Here is a 13,457-nt window from a genome sequence, read left to right as displayed (position 1 = left end):
TTTTTAAACTCGGTAATAATTTCACATGGTGCCCAATGGGAAAGGTATAAAAGGATCTGCAAAGAAAATCTCCTTTTTTTTTTTTTTTTTCTTTGAGACAAGGTCTCTGTCACCCAGGCTGGAGTGCAGTGGTGCAACTACAGCTCATTGGAGCCTGAAATTCTCAGGCTTAGGTGATCCTCCAAGCTCAGCCTCCTAGGTAGCTGGGACTACAGGCATGCACCACCAGACCCAGCTAATTTTGAAGGGCTTTTTTGTAGAGACAGGGTTTGGCCATGTTGTCCAGGCTGGTCTCGAATTCCTGGACTCAGTTCAAGGGATCCACTCGCCTCAGCCTCCCAAAGTGCTGGGATTACAGGTGTGAGCCACCGCACCTGGCCCGAAAATTTCCCTCTTACCCCATCCTTTGGCCACCCAGTTTCCCTCTGCAGAGGCAACCGCTGTTCCTAGTGTCTTGTTGAAATATCACATTTCTTTATTTCCTTAAAACAACCTAATTTCCAAGGACCTGCTGAGCTGGAGATAATGTAAGCTCAGCCCTTCTTGGGGCAGAGGAGCCTGGATCTCACCTGGCATCAAGACAAGGATGGTGGAGGGGGCAGGCACTTCTAGTTATCCATTATCTAGCCACGTTAGTGACTTTGGAGACGTCCCTTGTTCCAGGCATGTAGAATCCTCAGAGCCAAGTAAAGGGAGGAGCCGAAACCTGAGCGCTACATTACTCCAGTAAGTCCAGGGTGTTGGTCCTCAAAGCATTAAAGAGAACCTCAAAATTGCAAGCATGAAACTCCCCAACAGTGATGGATGGTGCTGCCTCTCACTGGAATAATATGCATTACTTAAAATTTTAACTGTGGACAGCATGGAGATATTAAAAGTTCTTAAGCTATAATGTAAAGTTAAAAATAAATACATTCTAGACACAACTAAGGTACTGCATCTTTCAGGAGGCTTTGCTCATCTTTTCTCCCATCAAAAGCTATTAGGTTGTGAAAAGCAATTGCAGTTCTTGCCATCACTTTCAATGGCAAGAACCGCAATTACTTTTGCACCAACCTAATAGGTCAGGTGCTTTTTCTGGGCTCCCACAGCCTTCAGAGCCTCCCCCATCACAGGTTTCACAGCACAAGGCTTTAACTCCCAGTGGCTTCAGTGAGCTTGTTAAACCAGCAGAGTGGGGAGCCAGATGGCCTGGCCACAATCTTGGCTCCTCTGTTTTCTAACTGTATGGCCTTGAGCAAGCTATTTCACCTCTCTGTGCCTCATGAACTGGTACAAATAATAGTTCCGAGGGCTGTAGTTAGGATTAAATGTGATGTCTCTTTGTAAAATCCTTGTCACACTCAATAAATGTTCGTTACTATGGTGTTTTCCTCTCTGCGCCAGACCACGAGTTCCATGCAGCCAACAATCTTGTCTTATTTTTGTTTTTTTTTTAATTGAGACAGAGTCTCACTGTGTTGCCTAGGCTGGAGTGCGGTGGCACGATCTCGGCTCACTGTAACCTCCACCTCCCAGGTTCAAGCAATTCTTGTGCCTCAGCCTCCTGAGTAGCTGGGATTACAGGCACGTGCCACCACACCTGGCTAATTTTTGCATCCTTAGTAGAGACAGGGTTTCACCATGTTGGCCAGGCTGGTCTCAAACTCCTGACCTCAAGTGATCCACCCGCCTTGGCCTCCCAAATTGCTGGGATTACAGGCGTGAGCCACCGTGCCCTGCCTCTTGTCTTTTTCTTAGCTGTGTTCCCAGCACCCAGAATAGAGCCTGGCACCAGGAAGGCACTCAGAAAGGGTTTGCTGAATGAGTGCAAGCATTCATTCCACAAATATTTATTAAGGTGCTTAAGAAATCTGTCTCTCTGAGCCAGATCCTAGGGGGACAAAGCTGAAGGAGTCACGTAGTCTGTGCTCTAATGGGGTTTATACTCTCATGGGAAAGACGGCCAATAAATAAATAGGCAAATAAGTAAACAAGAAAATACAAACTATTGCTCAGTGTGATGGAGAAAATGAAATGGGTGTGATACAGAGTAACTGGAGAGTGTTTCTCCAGATAGGCAATCAAGGAAGGCCTCCCTGAGGTGCTGTCCGTGAGACAAGCCATGGAAGGAGCTAGCCACGGGATGAGCTAGGAGAACAACCTTTCAGGCAGAGAGCACGGCAAGTGCAAAGGCCCTGAGGCGGGAATGCTCTCAGGAGGCCAGCCAGACTGAAGAAGGATGAGGGAGGAGAGTGGTGGGCAGGAGCAGGGAGGTTAGCAGGGGTCCATCACGCGGCCCCTTGTCAAGCAGGATAAGCAGACTGGAGTTCCCTCTGAGAGAGTGAGCAGCCATCGGGCAGTTGCAGTGGGGGAGGGGTGACAACAGCGCCCTTGTATCCAGGAGTTCCCCACACAACGGGAACAGTCCCAGCCTAAATCTGGAGGCACCTGCTTCTCGAGGCAGTGTCTGAGCTCAGCCTGGAGGGCTGGGCCTAGGAGCTGCTGCCATCCATCCTTGTCTCTGCCACGTCTCAAGTCAGGCTCGAGTCCCCATTAATATAAATGAGGCCCTTTGCTGACTCGATTTCCAAATGAGTCCAGACGTTCAAGCTCTCTATTCCAGGAAATGTGAAATTTATGTAACGAAAATTAAAAGAGAAAGCGGGGAAGCGCCTCCTTAAGTGCCTGCTTCCCGGGTAAGCGAGCCAGTTCTGTGTGTCTGGCAGAAGATGGATGAAGGTGCCATCAAGGGCTGCTGGGAGCCTGTGGCCGTCGGGGAGGATGGGAGCAGGGTGGCCGGGGAGCCCCCTGGGTCCCCTTTCTTCCCTCAAAGAGGGAGCCATGGTAGGAATGGAAAACCAACATTATGTTCTCACTCATAAGTGGGAGCTAAGCTATGAGGATGCAAAGGCATAAGAATGATACAATGAACTTTGGGAACTTGGGGGGCAAGGTGGGAAGTGGGTGAGGGATGGAAAGCTATAAATTGGGTTCAGTGTATACTGCTCTGGTGAGGTGTATACCACTCGGGTGATGGGTGCACCAACATTTCACAAATCACCACTAAAGATGTAACCAAATACCACCTACTCCCCAAAAACCTATGAAATTTAAAAAAATTTTTCTAAAAAAAAAAAAGAGAGCCATGGTAATAATAGTTTATGTTCATTGCTGCATGTCTAGCCCTGTTCTGAGTACTTTACTTTCATGGATCATCTCACGACAGCATGATGGGGTAAGCACTACCATTTTTCCAGATGGGAAACTGAGGCTCATATTGGAGAAATGACTTGATCAAGGTCACAGAGCAAAACAGTGGCCATAACAGGACTCGGGTCTATGTCACTAATACTCACACAAACCCTCTTGTCCAGAGCTCAGACCATGTGGAATGGCAGAAAGGCTCAGGAGTAGAGACCTGGGCTTGAATTCAAGCTCCAACTACCAACCTGCTGTGTGACCTTGGATAAGTCACCTCCCTCCCTGAGGATCAGTTCTTGTACAATCAGAGCCCCTTCCCCATGGGATTCATCTCTGAATTAAAGGAGATAATGTACAAAGATGCCAAGCACAGGACTTCAGCTTCCCTCTCAAACTGGCTTTTAAAAAGAAAAACAAGTATAAACTCATAGAATTGAAAAATCTTAGGGTGACTGACTTCAGGTGTGGCTGGATCCAGGGGCTCTAAAGATGTCATAAGGGATGAGTTTTTCCTCTCTCTCTCCATGTAGTAGACTCTCACTGGGAATTCCAGGGTTACAGAATTCTCACAGCTAGAAATCCTGATGAAAAGAGAGCTCTTTTTCCCAACAGGGCAGCAAAAATCCCAAGATTCACTCTGATTGAACGAACTTGGGTTAGATACTCGTCCTATAACTAATCTCTAGAGCAAAAGGAATGGAGTATGCTGATTGGGTCGCCTGGATCACACCCCCACCCCTGGAGTCTGAGGGAGGGGTACAGAAAGCCCAGGTGAAACCACTTGGACAGTAAAGGGAAGAGGGTAGGTTCCCTAAAGGAAAACTGGGGTGCTTTTACCAGAAAAATCAGGAGTGGCTGCCAGACCAGCACAAATGCCAGCTTATACTCTTGGCACATAGTAGGCCCTAAGCAAATGTCTGTTCAATGGAATGAGCAAATATCTACCCCCAGAGATGGTGGTAAGGATAAAATAAAATAATGTATGCAGAGTCCCTGGCGCACAGTCAGCACTCAATAAATCTTGTTTTAAAGGAACAAAATGTGTTCAGATTAGGTTTGGATTCTAGTCATGTGCTGATGAGCCCAGATGCTGGAATGAGCCAGAAGGAGAGGCTTCCCTTGCCTCATCCCTGCCTCCCGCACATTCATTGCCCAACTCCAAGGCAGGGCGAGGACCAGCATAAAGAGAGTGAGGCACTTGCCTCTGATGCAAATGTAAGATGCACCCAAAAACTGAGTAATCAAGAGAAATAATATCTTAATGCAATATTTTTTAAAAATCAATACTGAAGCAAAAGTCCATGAGGAATAAAATATCAACATCTTAAAGACATTCATATACACATATTTGCATATCGTTATATTTAAATATCCAGACACATACACATGTGAACATTTTCACAGACATTTTACATTGATTTCTTTATATATATGCTCGGGGCCACTGCGCTGCACTACACCAGGGGGTCCCATTTCATGGCAATCAGTGTGAATGCCACTCCCTGAATTGTTCAGGCACAGCCTCTGCGACTGAACACAGCAGCTCTGTACATGAACAAACATGTATGTGCATTGCCACCCATGTGGACAGGCATAACCACCTATATGCCACCAATGTGTGCCACATAACATCACACACACAGACTTGCCAAGAGATATGACTATACGATACAGTCACATACATGTTCATGCTTCTGCCTCAGGGCCTTTGCGCTTACTGTTCCCTCTGCCTGGAATGCTCTTGCAAATAACCTGTGACTCCCTCTTTTACCTTCTTCAAGTTGTACTCAAAGGTTACTCTCTCAGTGAGGCCTTCCCTGACACACTCACATCCCCATGCATCAATTTTTCTAAAATTGCAACAGCTCCCCTGCAGTTGGAATCCTCCAGCCCTGCTTTCTTTTTCTTCTTATTGTCATCTGATATAATATCTATTTTCCTTTTTGTCATATTTAATGTCTATCTATCCCTACTAGAATGTTAGCTCTACTCTGCCAGGGATTTTTGTTTGCTTTGTTCACTGCTGTGGTCTCAGCCTCTAGAACAATACGTGGCACGCAGTAGGTGCTCAATAAGTATTTGTTGAATGAATGACAAAAGCCAGGGAAGTAGGGATCCCTGAGGATGATTGAGACCAAATTTCCCACTACCCCAGCAAGAAGGCAACCTAGAGTCAGATGTAGATTGATGTCAAGAATTAAGGCACAATGCAAGGTGCATTGTAAGTGCCGTGAGAGTATTATCTCATTTAATCCTCATAACAGTCCTATGAGGTACTACTGTCCACCTTATTTTACATTAGAGGGAACTAAGGCACTGAGAGATTAACTCACTTGCCCAAAATGCCACGGCACAGAAGAGGCAAAGCTGAGATTCAGACCCAGGCAGCTTGGCTCCACACAGCCCAGACACTACACACACACACACACACACACACACACACACACACTTAGGTAGCATCACCAGGCCCTCCCAGCCTTCAAGCAACTCTCAGAAATGAGAACTCCCGGCCAGGCATGGTGGCTAATACCTGTAATCCCAGCACTTTGGGAGGCTGAGTTAGTCAGATCACTTGAGGTCAAGAGTTCCAGACCAGCCTGGGCAACATGGTGAAACCCCATCTCTACTACAACTACAAAAATTAGCCGGGCATGGTAGCGCACGCCTGTAATCCCAGCTACTCAGGAGGCTGAGGCAGGAGAATCACTTGAACCCGGGAGGCGGAGGTTGCAGTGAGTCAAGATCGCACCACTGCACTCCAGCTCGGGCGACAGAGCGAGACTCCATCTCAAAAAAAAAAAAAAAAAAAAAAAACAGAAATGAGAACTGCCTCCCCCCAGACTGTTTAGGGTCCCCCCATTTCCCAGCCCCCACTCCACTGTCCCCACTGCTTCCCAGCCAACAGCAAACCTGCGTCCCTGGTGACGCAGGAAGCTGTAGGCTGTCCGGTTGTCATGGCGACAGCCGCTAGCCCCTGTAAACAGTCTCGCCTCCTGGCTGCCTGGGTGAATCGCTCTCACCACCCTCAGACGCTGTGCTCTGGGCCTTGCTGCACACTTGACCCGTTCTTGGTGGCTGGGCGAGCCAAAGATCCAAATGTCCCTGCTGCTTCCCACCTGGGGGGTTGAGGGGACGGGGGGTGTAGAAGCAGAAAACCTAGGTCCTCATCACCCTTTCTGCCCCTTCTGGGCTGTGCAACCTTGAGGAGTCCCTTCTCTTCTCCATGACTCAGTTCTCTTGTCCCTGCTTTACAGGGTGGTCATGAGGAGTTGATGAATTCTTTTCTTCCTTCCTTCATTCATTCAATAAATAATTATCAAACATCTACCATGTGCCAGGCAATGGCCTAAGTGCTAGGGATATCACAGTGACCAAGGCAGACCTGGTCCTCTGGGAGATACACAACAAACCAGTTCTGGGAAGAAAATAATATAGGCGAATGTGTATGACGGGGGAAAGAAAACAGGGCTACTTTTCTTAGGCGATCAGGAAAAGCCTCCCTGAGGAAGTACCATTTGAGCTAGACCAAAATGAGAAGATGGCCAAGCAAAGCGATGGGAAAAGAAGTATTCTAGGAAGCAAGTGCAGCGTGTGCAAAGGCCCTGAGGCAGGGATGACTCAGCCTATTTACAGGACAGAAGGCCCTTTTCTCAAAATAATGCTAGGAGGGCGGGCCCAAGGTGTGAACTCTGGTGCTGCAGGTGGAGGGAGAGAAAGTGGACATTGACAAGGGCTGTTGTGTGGGACAGCGGAAAGAGATGCTCTCATAGCCAGCTGCCACAGGTGCAGCTTCCAGCTCCCAGAGGGGCAGCCCTCAGACTGGGGGTCTGAGCTTCTGCACCAGGATAAAGCAGAAAAGTAGCAATAACAGTGCAACATATTCCAGATGCTTTGCCTATATTAACTAGTTTAATCCTTACTACCCTAAGAGAGAGGTTACTGTGATGATTAACAGAAAAGCTGAACACATACCTGACTGCAAAGCCCATAATCCCAGCTATCATGCTGGAAGCTCTATAAATGAGCAAAGAGACTCAGTCCAAAGCCTCCAGGAGTGGTGGGGACAGTGGCGGATGTGGCCTGTATAGAGGACTCCAGCTCCAGCCCATGTGGCAGTGTGTGGGAATGCAGACTCACAGTGGCAAGATGTTCTAATTTTCTAAAATAAGCCAGACTGTTGTGTGAACTCTCCTGATTTTAAAACGTTGACTCTATTGTTATTTTAAATATCAGACGGTCAAATAAAACATAGCATCATTCTAGACCTCCAGATGAGACCGGCTGCATAATTTGTGGGGTCCAGTACGAAATGAAAATGCAGGGCCCCTTGTTCAAAAATTAAGAATGTCAAGCCAGCGACAGCAGAACACTAAACCAAGCTCAACATGCTTGTGAGTGTGGGGCCCTGTGCAAATGGCTGTGCATGTGCATGATGCCAGCTCTGCCTCAAACGTGGGCACTTCCTAAGAACTTGTTGAATTAAATGGAAGGAAGGGGCCGGGCACGGTGGCCCACGCCTGTAATCCCAGCACTTTGGGAAGCCGAGGCTGATGGATCACTTGAGGTCAGGAGTTCCAGACCAGCCTGGCCAACATGGTGAAACCCTGTCTCTACCAAAAAAAAATACAAAAAATTAGTCAGGCGTGGTGGTGCATGCCTGTAGTTCCAGCTACTCAGGGAGCTGAAGTGGGAGAATTGCTTGAACCTGGGAGGTGAAGGCCGCAGTGAGCTGAGATTGCACCACTGTGCTCCAGCCTAGGCAACAGAGCAAGACCCTGTCTCTAAATAAATAAATAAATAAATAAATAAAGGGAAGGGAAAAAGGAAGGAAAATGAACATGTGTTGGCACCTACTATGCATCAGACATAGCTTTATAAAATAGCAACACTTTATAAAGCACTCACCACGTGCAGGCACCGTAGGCATTAATGCATTTAAACCTCACAAGATGGTACTCTTGTGAATCCCATTTTCCAGATGAGGAAATTGGGACTCAGGGAAGTGAAGCCACTTGGTCACTGCTAATACTGGGGTAGCAAGGGGTGAGGGAGAACAAATGGAAAAAATAAGAGGAAGACCAAGGCAAGAGGAAAAGAAGCCACCCCAAGCCTGTCTCCCAAGCTGGGCTGCACTCAGGTCTCTGCCAAGACCGCGTGGAATTTGGGGAGGCCGCCACGCCCCGGAGAAGGGCCCGTGGCATTTCTGAATCACGGTGCCATCCGCCCCGGTTTGGCTTCTCTCCGGCGATCCAATTACTAAATGTAGCCGCATTCTTTAAAAATGTCTTTCCTCTTATGTAATGCAATAGTGACAAACGCCAAACAGATGGTGCTGTGACAAGCTTTTTAAAAGTTGATTAGGAGCTCATCTTTCAAAATTAATGTATGGGCATTTAAACAAGCTTCAGCCGGCCACAAAACTCAATCGAGAATCCATATGGGACAAATCGCTTGATGGACTGGCTGCATTGACTACCTTCCCGGCCAGGGTTTGATGTGAAAAGTTTGGGGAATGGTAATAGCATGGGTCACGTTGACTTGTGAGCAATGGGCAAAAGATACCTGGTTTGGGCAGAGGGGAAAAATGCCTTGGGCCTCCCAAAAGCCCAGGAGGCTGGAGCCTCCTCAATCTATTTACCAAGACTTTTTTTTTTTTTTTTTTTCAAAATTGTACATTGTCTTCGAGAGAGCGGACTGTCTCTCCCTGCCTCGGGAGGGAAGCGGGTTAGTCATAAACTATGTCAGATGCTGCCAGTGAGCAGCTTCACCCCCACCCTTTCTTCCTCAGTGTTCAGGGATGAGATCATTTCATTTGGAGCCAATTATAGATGGAGAATGCTGGGGATGTGCAAAGAAACCTCCTCAGAACCCTTCCCTCCCACATCACAAGCTGTACCCTGCCAGGATGGGCAAGAACAAGAGGCCAGGCGCCCAGCCCCAGATTCGACCCCAGGGTTTCTGAAGGCCATGCATTCCTAAGCCTTAGCTTGGACCTGTCAAGCTAGGATGCCAGGCTGTTGGCTAGACAAACCCTGTTGGCCTCAAAAGTTCAGGGCTGTATGGGCCCTTAAAGATCATCGCTGTTCAGATGAGGAAACTGAGGCTCAGAGAAGGGAAGTGGCTTGCTCAAGGTCCCATGGCAAGTTGGCAGCAAAGCCACAGAGATGAATGATGGCTTCTCTGCCACCCACGAGGAGGATGTCTGTGGCCTGAAACATTCCCAGCATCCATTCCCCTTGCTTCTGATACAAGGGTCCCGAGTTTTCCTTCTTGGTTCACGTGGTTCAAGTAGGACTGACCATGCCTCCACTTCCAAGGATATGCACCTGACCCAGCACCGGCCAATCAAAACAGTGCATTCCCCCACCCTCCCCCAACCCATTGATTCAGGAATATGAACCAGGGGTGTGAGATGAGCCTGGTCAATAAGCAGCAACCCCAGACCTGTAGCTGAGACTGAGACCATTGGAAGTGAGATGCTGTCTTCAGCTTTGTGATGCAGAATGGGAAGGAAGAAAGCCTAGAGCTGCTGGCAGCCATTAGTGCCACCACAGGATGCCTACCTAAGCACAAAGTCAACAGAGAGGAGAGCAAGGCCAAAAGAAAGTGAGGCAGTGGCTTCAACCTTTAAACCCCTGGATCCAGCCATACCTGAAGGCAGTCTTATCCTGGATATTTTCTTTACATGAGTCAATAAATTATCCTTGCTCGAGCTGGTTGAGTTCTTTCACTCATTTCCCAAAGGGCCTTGACTGATAGACTTGGAGGTCCTCGGGTGTAGGACAAGGCTCCAAAACATAACACTGAGTGTTCCTCGTCTCCATCCCCAACACATTGCTGGCCTCTTCCCCACAAGATTCCCTAAGTCCCTGCACAAGTTCCAGCAACACACTCCAAAGGGAGTACCCAAGGTAAATGTCCCATTTTATGGTACGCAAGAAACGGCTCTGCCTTCTGGGTACCCATAACCAAGCTGCTCCCCACCACAGCCTCTGCCTTCCTATTTCGTCAAGAGCACAAGCTTTGCAGTCCAGTTCAAAGCCCAGCTCCAACGTTTCCTAATCATGAGAACTTGGACAAGTCATGTGACTATCCTGAAGCTCAGTTTCCCATCTGTGAATGGGGAAAAGATCACCTACTTTACACGATCCATGACAGGATTAAAACAGGCACCACCACTATTTAGGGGCTGAAAAAATGGGTAGCTACCAAGAGCTACAACAAGTCTATCCTGCAGAGCTGGGGCAATTGTCGAGCACGGTGTGTTTGGGAAGACAGCACCTACACACATCAAATGATTTCCACCTAAAACAGCTTCCTGCAGCAAAAACAAGTGTACGGGTAGAGGCAGGGAATGCTGGCTGCGGGGTATGAGTCGGACAGCCCCTTGCTGGCCTCGTGGCCATCTGCTTCTTTCTCCTCTCCGCTGCCCCTTGGCCCAGGATTCTCGCCCCAGACCAGCACACACAGGTGCTACTGACATTCTCACCCAGTGATTCATTCACACTCCCAGAGAGCAGGAACAGACAGTGATTCCCAGGAGCGTCCAGAGTCCTGATTTAGGAAGGAGGATAGAGTAGCAGTAACATTTGAACAAGTTCCTGCCCAGTCCCAAGGACAGCTGAAAGATAAACCTCCTGCTCCAACCCCACCTCAGGGAAGCCTGAACCTGCCCGCTTAGAACCAGGAAGAGATTGAGCTATGATTCCCCCAAAAGGTTCTTTATTCATTACAGCGGCGCTTCCTGAAGCGGGGGACTCATATTTTAGGTCGTTTTACCCGAACCCAGGATGTAGCATTAAATAACTGACTCCAGTACTGTTCCAGGCTACAAGATGGGAGAACCTTGAAAACATTCTGCCAAGTGAAAGCAGCTAGTCACGAAAGACCACATATTGTGTGATTCCATTTATATGAAATGTCCGGAATAGGCAAATCCATAAAGACAGAAAAAGATTAGTGATTGCTGAGGGCTAGAGGGGTCGGAGGAAGGAGAGGCTGCTAACGAGTACAGGGTTTCTTTCAGAGGGGGATTAAAATGCTCTAAAATGGACTGTGGTGATGGTTGTACAATTTTTTCTATATACTGAAAAGAATTGAACTGTACACTTTAAATGGGTGAATGGCGTGGTACGTGAATTCACTGTTAAAAATGTTTATAACAGCTGACTCCTAAAGGAAAAAAATTAGCCTCCTTTTAAGCCTTTTTTTTTTTTTAATTTATTTTGAGACAGGGTTTCCCTCTGTTGCTCAGGCTGGAGTGCAGTGGCCCAATCTCGGCTCACTGCAACCTCTGCCTCGCAGGCTCAGGTGATCCTCCCACCTCAACCCCCTGAGTAGCGGAGACTACAGGCACCCACTACCACACCCAGCTAATTTTTGTATCTTTTTTTTTTTTAGAGATGGGATTTTGCCATTTTGCCCAGGCTGGTCTCAAACTCCTGGGCTTAAGCAGTCCTCCTACCTAGGCCTCCCAAAGTGCCAAGATTCCAGTATAATTTTTCTAATTTGTCAAGGAGCAAGTATCCATTGGCTATGAGTGTGTTCTTCCTATCACTCCACACTGGCTGGTTTCTTGTCTGAATCAGGAGAACAGACTTCATGCTCAGCATCTTGAGCAGGCAACAGTGGACTTCTCCGGTTTCCATTGTATTTATTTTTCTGATTGTCTTTTTTTTTTTTTTTTTTTTTTTTTGAGACAGAGTCTCATGCTGTCACCCAGGCTGGAGTGCAGTGGTGGTGCCATCTCGGCTCACTGCAACTCCATCTCCCGGGTTCAAGCAATTCTCCGCCTCAGCCTCCCGAGTAGCTGAGATTACAGGTGCCCACCACCATGCCTGGCTCATTTTTGTATTTTTAGTAGAGATGGAGTTTCACTATGTTAGCCAGGCTGGTCTCAAACTCCTGACCTCAGGTGATCCACCCGCCTCGGCCTCCCAAAGTGCTGGGATCATAGGCATGAGCCACCACCCCCAGCCTGATTGTCTTCTTAGTATAGCAACTGATCATTCATTTATTCATTTGTTTTTATCAACAAGTATTTATTGAGCATTATTGTGTGTCAGGCACTATTTTAGGCCCAGGGACACAGAAACCAAAACCCCTGCCCTCATGAGACTGATATACTGTGCAGGGAACCTAAGCAGTAGGTGCAGCTCCTGAGTTCGAATCCCCACTCTGCCACTCACTAACTGTGCAACTTCCAGCAAAGTGGCCAAACCTCTCTGAACCTGTTTTCTCACATGTAAAATGGGGATAATCATTGCATCTAACTCAGAATCCAATGAGTGAGTATGTGTAAAAGGCTGAGACAGTGCTTGGCACTCTTATGGGTGCTTAATAAATGTTTGCTATTATTGTTTATTTTCTTTTATAATTGTGATAAAATGTTTCCTCTTTAAACATATATTTAAGTAGTTTTCTTTTAAAATAAATTTATTTGAGTAAAGAAAAGAAGGCTGGGCATGGTGACTCACACCTGTCATCCCAGCACTTTGGGAGGCCGAGATGGGTGGATCACTTGAGGTCAGGAGTTTGAGACCAGCCTAGCCAACATGGTGAAACTCCATTTCTACTAAAAATACAAAAATTAGCTGGGCATGGTGGTGTGCACCTGTAGTCCCAGCTACTAGGGAGGCTGAGGTGACAGAATCGCTTGAACCTGGGAGGCCGAGGTTGCAGCAAGCAGAGATTGTGCCACTGCACTCCAGCCTGGGTGACAGAGAGAGATTCTGTCAAGAAAGAGAGAAGGAAGGAAGGAAGGAAGGAAGGAAGGAAGGAAGGAAGGAAGGAAGGAAGGAAGGGAGGGAGAGAGGGAGGGAGGGAGGGAGGGGGGAGGGGGAGAGGGAAGGGGGGGAAGGGGGAGAGGGAAGGCGGGGAGAGGGAAGTGGGGGAGGGAGGCAAGGGAGGGAAGGAGGGGCTGCGCACGGTGGCTCATGCCGGTAATCCCAGCACTTTGGGAGGTCGAGTTGGGCACATCACCTGAGGTCAGGAGTTCAAGACCAGCCTGGTCAAATGGTGAAACCCCATCTCTACTAAAAATACAAAAATTAGCCAGGCATGGTGGTGCACGCCTGTAATCCCAGCTACTCAGGAGGCTGAGGCAGGAGAATCGCTTGAACCCCGGGAGGTGGAAGTTGCAGTGAGCTAAGATCACCCCACTGTACTCCAACCTGGGTGACAAGAGTGAAACTCCATCCAAAAAAGAGAAAAGAAAGAAAGAGAGAGAGAGAGGGAAGGAAAGGGAAGGGAAGGGAGAGAGTTCATTAAAAAAT

The 13,457-nt window shown here is 47.8% G+C and overlaps 1 protein-coding gene across 1 annotated transcript in view; it reads left to right on the top strand.

The window, feature by feature from the left end:
- The window catches only part of KCNB1 (potassium voltage-gated channel subfamily B member 1), a 185,192-nt gene that overhangs the window by 128,922 nt on the left and 42,813 nt on the right, over positions 1 to 13,457 (top strand). The window lies entirely within an intron of this gene.

Source organism: Pan paniscus, chromosome 21 (genome assembly GCF_029289425.2).
Source record: "Pan paniscus chromosome 21, NHGRI_mPanPan1-v2.0_pri, whole genome shotgun sequence".
In the NCBI taxonomy this organism is placed as follows: domain Eukaryota; kingdom Metazoa; phylum Chordata; class Mammalia; order Primates; family Hominidae; genus Pan; species Pan paniscus.
This window is presented reverse-complemented; position numbering and strand designations above follow the sequence as displayed.